The sequence below is a fragment of the Manis javanica genome, chromosome 3 (genome assembly GCF_040802235.1).
Source record: "Manis javanica isolate MJ-LG chromosome 3, MJ_LKY, whole genome shotgun sequence".
In the NCBI taxonomy this organism is placed as follows: Eukaryota; Metazoa; Chordata; class Mammalia; order Pholidota; family Manidae; genus Manis; species Manis javanica.
Window position 1 is genome coordinate 212,440,811 of NC_133158.1, and position 9,578 is coordinate 212,450,388.

A 9,578-nucleotide genomic window follows, 5' to 3' on the forward strand; every position below is an offset into this window, starting at 1 on the left:
CAACTTTCAAGTCTTATTATTTCAATACTTATTATTGAAGACATTATTTTACATTTCATAAAGCTATAGCTGCCACGGACAGTGATTGCTCTAACAGATCTGGGCAAAGCCAATTGAAAACCTTCTGGAAAGGATTTACCATTCTAGATGTCATGCAAAGCATTGTTGATTTGTGGGAAGGGGTCAAAAGATCAACGTTAGCAGGAGTTTGGAAGTTGATTCCAATCCTGATGGATGACTTTGAGGGGCTCAGGACTTCAGTGGGGGAAGTCACTGCAGATGTGGTGGAAACAGCATGAGAACTGGAGTTAGAAGTGGAGCCTGGAGGTGTGGCTGAGCTGCTACATCTCAGGATCAAACTTTCAGGGATGAGGAATTGCTTGTAGGGATGAGCAAAGAAAGCAGTCCATTGAGATGGAATCTACTGGTGAAGGCTGTGGAGACTGTTGAAATGAAAACAAACAATTTAGAATATTATGTAAACTTAGCTGATAAAACAACAGCAGGGTTTGAGAGGATTGACTTCAATTTTGAAAAAGTTCCGCTAGGTGTAAAATGCTCTCAAAATGCATCGCATGCTACAGAGTTGTTGCTAGTGAAAGGAAGAATAGATCAATGCAGTGAACTTCATTGCCCTCAATTCAAGTTACCGTGGCCACCCCAGCCTTCAGCAGCCACCACCCTGCTCAGTCAGCAGCCTTCAACCCTGAGGCAAGACCCTCCACCAGCAAAAAGATTATGACTCACTTAAAACTCAGATGATGGGTAGCATTTTTTAGTAAAGGTGTGTACAATTTGTTTAGACATAATATTATTGCACACTTAATGGACTACAGTATAGCATAAATATAACTTTTATATGCCCTGGGGAACCAAAAATTCATTTGACTCGCTTTATTGTGATATTTGCTTTACTGGGGTTTTCTGAAACAGAACCCACAATATCTCCAAGGTAAGCTTGTAGTCCAACCACTCTGGAACACAGTTTGGCAATTTCTTTTAAAAAGTTGAATGTGCCCATGCCATACAACCCAGAAAATACCACTCTTATATATTTAATCTAGAGAAAAGAAGGCTTATGTTCACACAAAAACTTCTGTAAGAGTATTTATAGTCATTCTATTCATAATAACCAAAGATTAGAGGCAATGTCAAGACGTGGATGATTAAATAAGTGTGGGACATCCATGCAACACCACTCAGCCGTGACAAAAAGCAGAACTATTGATAGGCACACCAATATGGATAGATCTCCAGATACAAATTACAGATTCTGGTTGAAGGGTTAAAGAGGGGTTGAAAATGGGAGGGAATGTGGTGCAGCATTTAAAGGGCAACGAGAGGTCCTTGTGGTGATGGAAACGCTCTGTACGTGGACTGTATCAATGTCTGTATCTGGGCTGTGCTATTGTGCTATAGTTTTGCAAGGCACCATTGATCCTGTAACAAATACATTTTTATCTTCCCCCTAGACCACAAGGTCTTGTATCCCAAATGCCTGACAGTGAGTTTTTCTTCAGTGAAGATTCGTTCAATAGGAGTAATCAAACCTCTTCTGACCTTCAATTTTCTTGTTATCAGATGGAATCAAAATACCCACCCTGAGGTGGTGGGGTTGATACGAAAAAACAGTCAGTGGGTTAACATGGTGCCCTGAGCATCATATCCAGGAAGTGTTAATCTTCCTCGTTCCCGGTCGAGTTCATGAGAACATCCCATTCATTCTAGTCCCCTGTTTATGATCATGGAAAAGGAGGCCATCTCTCCCTGAGAAATGCCGTCTGAGTGATGGAGCCGCTCAGCTCTGCAGGCGAGAGGCAAGTAGCTGAGCTGGGAGAACGTGTGCTTGGGCCTCAGGAAGTCCTGTTTCTGACTCCTGCCCAGCTGCTGTGTGACCCTGAGCAAGCCTTTCATCCTCCTTATACTCCTACACTTTCCCTGTATTACAGCGGGTAAAAGGAAGCCACGTAGGTGTGTGGAGCACAGTGGGGCCTTGGCACCTGTTTTCTATGTCAGTAGATAATCATGGGAGTCATAGACCCAGGTGGTTCCACCCGTGGAGCAGCCATGCATTCAGGAAAGCTTAGCTCACTTGCCCCCTCGAACACCCACCACAAAGAATTAGACGGGAACACTGTTCTCCCTCGTGCCCCTGGACGGACATCAAAGGAGACCCAACTCATATCCATGCCCTTATGCTTTTGGCATCCTGTTCACATTCCTTTCCTTTACAGGCCTTTCCAGAGCCTCTGATTTGATTAAGACCCACAGAATTAGTCCCCACTCTTCTCTCAGCCTGTGCGGCATCTCCTCTGTCAGTGTGCTGCAGACCAAGTTATTTTCTTATCAAGCCCTCCATCCTCCACCTCCCCGCTCAGCCCTGCTCAATGCACTACGCATACCCCAGTCTCTACCCCACAGCTCCCCCAGCCAGCCTGGCAGCAGTATGCTCCTCCCATGGACCTAGGATGCGGGTGGGCATTGGTCAGTAATGACAAGATCTCTGTTGGCAGCCTGGACTGGGGGGGGGGGGATCAATGAATCCTCTCCCATTAATGAGCTGTACCCTGCCTTGAATGACAATTTGGGATGGGACTCACTACTGAGCTCTGTTTTCTGCCCACAGGGTGACAGTGGGGGGCCTCTAGCCTGCACCACAGAATCTGGCAAGATATGGTACCAAGTGGGCATCACCAGCTGGGGAAGGAGCTGTGGACAGAACACTCCAGGAATTTATACCTTGTTAGAAAACTTTAGCCTCTGGATCAAGAAGGTGACCGAGTTAGAGGGAAGGCCCTTTAATGCTGAGAAAACGAGAGCTCCCACCAATCAGAAACCGCTATGCCCCCTGGCCTCAGGGTTCCCGGGGCCAGGCAGCCCCAGACTCTGGCTCCTGCTCTGCCTTCTGGCCTCCTTGCTGTTCTAGGCCATTTCCCACCAATAAGAAAGCAGATGCTCTTTCTTAGCCAAGGAGGGTGTGTGAGAATGTGCCACGGCAGAGGGACTGGCCACAGATGAGCGCTAAGGACTAGGAACTGGGGCTGATAACAGAAAGTCAGGCAGGCTGGAGCCCTGGGTTTTGGGTCCCTGCAGGTGAGTTACCAAAGCCAAAAAAAAGGTATTCATAGACACACACAATAGAAAATGCCAGGAGTGGTATGTTGGCTTCAGGCGTGGCTGAATCTAGGGTCTCAAGGGAGGTTGATTGGGACTATTTTTCGTTTACAGCCATCACCATCAAAAAGCACTTGTGCTGGTGGCCACAATGACCACCAGGGCCCCCCCAGTTTGCATCCTACCAGCTCAGCAGTGCCAGTAGAAAGGGAAAAATTTATTCCTAATAATTTCAGCAAAAGTATGGGGTCTAACTCTCAGGACTCATAAGCCCCCAGCCCATTGCTGCTCCATCACTGTGGCCAACAGCGGCACTCTCCTAGGCTAGGCCTGAGTCACATGCCAACTACAGGAGCCAGCAAAGGGCCAGCCATCCAGAACTATGTGCACTGATAGAGGGTGAGGTGGTGCCCCACATAGAAACCAGGGGGCTGTGAACAGGAAAAGGGGCTGGATCCTGGAGATGTCCTTTGATGGTAGACGTTCTGGCTGGCTGACCTCCAGGGTAGGCAAATCCCAGGTTCTTGGGAGCTTCTGGAGAAATGATGTCCAGCGATTTCGGCCTTAGGACCATGGGAGGAGCAGGGTTAGAGTGGGGAAAAGGAGACGTAGGAAGCGTTTTCTCTCACAATCTCATTGTAAAAACCTATCAGCCATGCTGTAGGTCATGAAGAAAGCTCAAGCTTCATTTTTAAAGCTTTGCATTCCCTAAATTGCCACTCCATCTTTAGTGGGAGCCCCAGGGATTCAGCGGAGACCAAAATCAGAGGACAGAGGCTCATAACAGCCCTCAGTCATTCTGCCTAGTATTGAGAGCCCAGTGTTGTATGCTGTGGGGTTCAGCAGAAGGCAGGATCACCTCTCCAATGTACTTCTTGGCAAGTGGTGAGGTACCCCACACTCACCCCTACAATTGTGTGCTAAATGGTGTGGGACCTCAGAATCCTGCAGGGTGCAGAGGGGGCATCCCCACAGCTGGTAGGGCCCAGAAGGCTCCTCAGAGGGGCTGAACCATGTTGGAGGATCAGCTGAGGAGAGAAGTTTTTCCGGTCATGGAAAAGAGAGCAAATGAAGGGCCAGTTGGAGATGAGCATTGCAAATTTGGCTCAAGAATAAATCTGAAGTGAGAACTGGTAACTAGCTGAAAGCAGGGAGAAAAGAGAGCAGACCCTTCTGCTCCGAAAGAGAGGATTCCCAAGATAGAGAATGGAAATGAGATGATCTAAAAAAGGGGGTCCTGAGGAAAAATTAAGGTTGTTCAAGAGAAGGGTGAAAATAAGTATTTTTCCTCAAAGTGTACGCACAGGCACATTGTTAGTTCTAACATATGGGAGAAACAAAACACCATGTGAAGGATACCTGGGAGAGTGTGATGGCTAATTTTACATGTCAATTTGAATGGTATTTTTGGATGAGATTAACATTTAAGTTGGTGAACTTTAAGTAAGCAGATTGCCCTCCATAAGGTGGGTGGGCCTCATCCAATTAGTCGAAGGCCTGAATAGAAAAAAAGACCAGTTTCCCCAAGCAAGAAGGAATTCCCTCATCAGACTGGGTTTGGATTTCATTGACATATTCCCTCTCCTGGGTCTCCACCTGCTGGCCTTTGGACTTCATCACCATCAGCTCTCCTGGGTCTTAAGCCTGTCTGTCCACACTGCAGATTTGGATTTACAGTCTCCATAATCACATGAGCCACTTCCATTAACAATCACACACACACACACACACACACGCACACACGCACACATCCATCCTTCTCTGGAAAACTAATATAGATTTTGGTACTGAGAGTGGTTCTAGAGGAACAAAATCTTAAAGATAAGTTTTCTTAATTGATTCTGGGCTTTCTGGAATTGGCTATCTAATCCCATGAGATTTAAAGACTTTAATAACTCCATTTCCAGCAGTAGAAGAGCGCACTGACAGTCCATGGTTTGATGGAGCAAGAGAGATGCACAGAATATGACCACTGGAGATGCCCACAGACCTGGGCAATGCCCACAGACCTGGGCATTGGCCAGCTGATCCTGCTGTTCCTACTAGTAAAATAGAGAGGAATTCCTAAATTCCTAAATTCCTACTAAATCCTTACCTGTATGAGCAGAAAGATCTAGATCAAGTGAACAAAAGTCTAACCTGAATAATAAAAGCAGAGTCATGCCCCTTAAACAACTCTCAGACTTGAGTCAGTTTGTAGCCCCAGAACCCCTTGAGTGAAGGGGGGCCAGGTCTCTTTGACAAAGGACCCCGTTTGCTGCCAGATATTCACACTGTTCATCATCGTCCCAGCCGTCCTGAGAGACTGTGGCCTCTCACCAGGGTGACTGCACTGGGGAAAAGGAAGTCACACCTTCTGAGGGCTACTGGGCACAAGCGCTGAACTGACACTGATGCCAGAGGGCGCCACGTCGCCCTGCCCACCAGTCAGAGCGGGGGGCCTTATGGCGGGCAGGCCGTCAACGGGGTCTTAGCTCAGGCCGCCTCACGGGGCATCCCTGACTTCACCTGGGGGTTATTCCCCAGATCTGGGTGTACAGTTGGAATAGACACACTTAGCACTGGCAGAATCCCCACCGTTGCTCCCTGACCCACGGAGTGAGAGGTACTGTGGTGGGAAAGGCCACGCGGAAGCCATGAACTGCCCCTACCTAGGAAAATGGTAAACCACAGCAGCACCATCCTGGGAGGGACTGGAGGGATCGGTGCCCCCACCAAGGACTAGAGGGTCCCGGGGTGGCGATTCCACATGCCCCATGCAACTCTCCTATCTGGCCTGGGCAAAAGCCTGGTAGGTCTTTGCAAATGACAGACACTTACTGTAACCTTAACGAGGTGTTAGCTGCGGCTGCTGTGCCAGATGTGCGGCTCCATTGTTTAGCACATTAACTCATCCCCTACTATCTGCTAGGCAGCTGCTGATCTGAAAAATGCATTTTGCTCCATCCTTGTCCATAAGGTCCACCAGAAGCAATTTGCTCTCTGCTGGCAAGATCAGGATTACACCTTCCCTGTCCTTCTGCCAACGTGCCAGGCCTTATGTCAGAATTTCATTCACTGGGGACTTGATCACATGATCCCTTTCTCTTCCACAAGGTATCACACTTGCCCATTACATTGGTGACATTGTGCTGCTTGGACCCAGTGAGCAAGAAGTAGCAGCTACTCTAGACTTATTGGTAAGACATTTACATGCAAAGGGCAGGGAAACCTCTGGCAAATGTCAGGGGTCTTCTACCTGGGAGAAATTTCCAGGGGTCCAGCAGGTGGGGCATGTGGAGATATCCCATCTAAGGTGAAGGATAAATTGTTGCATCTGAGCCCTCCCATAACCAAAAAAAGAGACACCACACCTAGTGGGCCTCTTTGGGTTTTGGAGGCATGATATCCTCATTGAGGTGTGCTACTCTGGCCCATTTACCAAGTGACCCAAACAGCTGCTGGTTTGGCATGAGGCCCAGAACAAGAGAAGGCTCTACAGCAGGTCCCGGCTGCTGTGCCAGCTGCTCTGCCCCCTGAGCCATACGACCCTGCAGGCCCAGTGGTGCATGAAGAGGCCGTGGCAGGAAGGGGTGCTGTTGGGCAACTTCAGCAGTCCCTTCTAGGCACGTCATATGAAGAGTACATACTATCAACAGGATGTGATGTATCCACCATAAATTTCAATTATGAGTTGCAGTGCAGGCCCTTGGGGCTTCAAGGCAAAGCCCTGCCATCCTCTGCAGATGACCACTGCTTTTGAGTGGACACTGTGGCCCTAGAGCTCCTCCTTGGGATTTCCTTGCAGGAGAGCAGTGAAGAGAAATGCTCCCAGTGAGCAGAACTTTGAGCATCTGGTTGTTAATTTTGCTTGGAAGAAGAAAAGACCACATGTGCAGTTTATACCAACTGATGGGCTGTGGCCAATGGTCTGGCTGGATGACCGGGGACTTAGAAGGAACGTGATTAGAACAAGGAAGTCTGGCAAGAGATATGTGATAGACCTCTCTGAATGGGGGAAAAAGTAAAGATACCTGTGTCCCATGTCAATGCCCAGAAAAAGGTGACCTCAGTGGAGGAAGATTTTAATAATCAAGTGGATAGAATGACCTGTTCTGTGGTCTCCAGTCGGCCTCTTCCCCGGCCACCCCTGCCATCGCCCAGTGGGCTCATGAGCAAAATGGCCATGGTGGTAGGGATGGCGGTTATGCACAGGGTCAGCAACACGGACTGCTACTCACCAGGGCTGACCTGGCTGCAGCCACAGCCGGGTGCCCAGCTTGCCCACAGCAGAGACCAACAGTGAGTCCCCAACATGGCACCATTCCTGGGGTGGTCAGCCAGCTACCCGGGGACAGGCTGATTACACTGGGCCATTTCCATCATGGAAAGGGCTGAGTTCTTACTGGAACAGAGACTTCCTCTGGACATGGATTTACCTTTCTGCGTGCAATGCTTCTGCCAAAAATACCATCCGTGGGCTTACAAAATGCATTATCCACCATCACAGTATTCTGCACAGCATTGCTTCTGATCAAGGGACTCATTTCACAGTTCCCTGCTATCCTGAAGCTTCTGGCTTCATAAAACAGAGGAATGGCCTCTTGAAGACCTATGGAGTGCGAGCTACATACTTTGTAGGGCTGGGGAAAGGTTCCCCAGGAGGATATACTCTGAATCAGAGTCTAACACATGGTGCTGTGTCTCCACAGCCAGAAATCACAGGTCCAGGGACAAGGGATGGAAATGGGAGTGGTGCCACTCACCTAGCAAAATTTCAGCTTCCTGGTGGCTTCTTTTAATACTCTGTTGGCCTAGAGGTCTTAGATCTAAATGAAGTAATGCTTCCACCAGGAGGCATAACAATGATTCCATTGACCTGGAAGTTAAGGCTGCTACCTGGTCATTTTGGACTCATTGTGTCTCTGAATCAATAAGCAAAAGGGGTTCCTGTGCTGGCTCCTGAATACCCAGAGGAAATGGGTAAAATATAAATATATATATGCATATATTTATATATAAGGATAAATATATTTATATATAAGGATAAACTATAAACGAACCCAAATCACCAAGCCTGAGCAGCCCAACCCATTGCTGGGTGGATTTACCACGTGTCATGGTGCCCAGGGACCCACCTGCTGCTCTGATAAGCTAGCTATACTGCCCAGCACCAAACTTCTCTCCATTTTGTTTCTTAACTGCAGGATGAAGGTCAACAGAAATCTCAGAATTGTTCTTCGTAGAAATAGGGTTTGAGTATCTATTGATAAAATGCTAAAGGCCCCTTGTCCCACTGGGGGTAACTTCCAAACAGAAATTGATTCTCTGCCCAGTGGGAATTTTGCCCCCCACCTGTCATTCAGGAGACACTTGACAATGTCTCGAGACCTCTACTTGGTCCAGCTGGGAACTGGGGTGGCACATCACTGCTGGCACGTCTCTAGAGAGAACAGGCCAGGGATGCCACTCAAAGTGCCAGCACAGAGGACAACCCAGAGCCCAGTCTTACCCATCCCCAGCATCATGCTCACTGCAGCTGAGAAACCCTGATCTAGACCCTCATTCCCTCACCTGAGCCCCAGATTGGAGGCTCGGCCCCCAAGCTCAGGTAGGCGGTGCCCAAGCGGGATCTGAGAGTCCCGGCTCCCCACGCCCGGTCCCGGCCTGGTTCTAGGCCCCGTGCAACTTCCACCCCCTCCCCTCCCTCCCCTCCCTCTCTCCCCCCTCCCCTTCCCCTCCCTCCCTCACCTTCCACCCCCTCCCCTCCCCTCCCTCACCTTCCATCCCCTCTCCTCCCTCCCCTCCCACACCTCCTACCCTCTCCTCCCTCTCTCCCCTCCCTCTCTCCCCCCTCCCCTCCCTCCCTCACCTTCCACCCCTCCCTCACCTTCCCCCCTCCCCTCCCACAACTCCCCCCTCCCTCTGGCACCTCCCCCCTTCCCCTCGTCCCTCACCTTCCCCACCCCTCCCTCTGGCACCATCCCCCCTCTCCCCTCCCCTCCCTCCCCTCTGCCTCCCCTCCCCCTCCCCTCCCCTCCAGCATCTCCCCCCTCTCTCCGGCACCTACCCCCCTCCCCTCCCCTCCCACACCTCCCCCCTCCCTCCAGCACTTCCCCCTTCCCCTCCCCCCTCTCCTCCCTCCCCTCCCCTCCCCTCCTGCACATCCCTGCTCCCCTCCCTCTGGCACCTTCCCCCACCTCTCCCCTCCCTCCCGCAACTACCCCCCTCTCCTCTCCCCTCCATCCCCTCCCCTTCCCTCTCCCACACCTCCCCCCTCCCCTCCTCCTGTCCCCTGTCTCTGGCCTTCTCCACCTCCCTCTCTACAGGGCCTCTTGCCTGTCGCACTGGCTGCCCACAGACTCAAGGCCTCATGTCCTGTCCTCCCAGCCGTTCTGTCCCAGGGAGCCACAGGGAGAACTCACTGGCACCCCCATCCCAGCCTATGGGCTCCTGTCAGTGCAATTGGGGCCCCGGTGGCCCCG